This window comes from Mandrillus leucophaeus, unplaced genomic scaffold (genome assembly GCF_000951045.1).
Source record: "Mandrillus leucophaeus isolate KB7577 unplaced genomic scaffold, Mleu.le_1.0 Scaffold196, whole genome shotgun sequence".
Taxonomy (NCBI): Eukaryota; Metazoa; Chordata; class Mammalia; order Primates; family Cercopithecidae; genus Mandrillus; species Mandrillus leucophaeus.
Window position 1 is genome coordinate 3,213,796 of NW_012101987.1, and position 551 is coordinate 3,214,346.

Consider the following 551-nt stretch of genomic DNA (forward strand, 5'->3'; position numbering starts at 1 on the left):
TAAATGATGAGTTAATGGGTGCAGCACACCAACATGGCACATGTATACATATGTAACAAACCTGCATGTTGTGCACATGTACCCTAGAATTTAAAAGTATAATAATAATAAAAAAAAAATAAAGGAAGCAGAATTTCTCTTTAAATTCAGCAAGAGTCAGCTTTGTAACCTGGAAAAAATGTCTTCTTAACATGAAGAATCAATATTATTTTTTCACCATTGATATTTTCCATCTCTGACTTGAAGCTACAAACTAACCTCAGCAGGAATATTTATAGCTTGTTATGGAGCATCTGTTACACAGCAAGCACTCTCATGTTTGTTTGCTATATTTATATATAAAAACATCCTCATGACTTATAAAGCATCCTTAGTACTTACCTGAAAAAAAATTGGCTCAATAAATAAATATAGTTATTTCAATTATAAAAAGTGAAAAGAACAACAACTAAAGAAAAGCAGGCCGGGCGCAGTGGCTCAAGCCTGTAATCCCAGCACTTTGGGAGGCCGAGACGGGCGGATCACGAGGTCAGGAGATCGAGACCATCCTG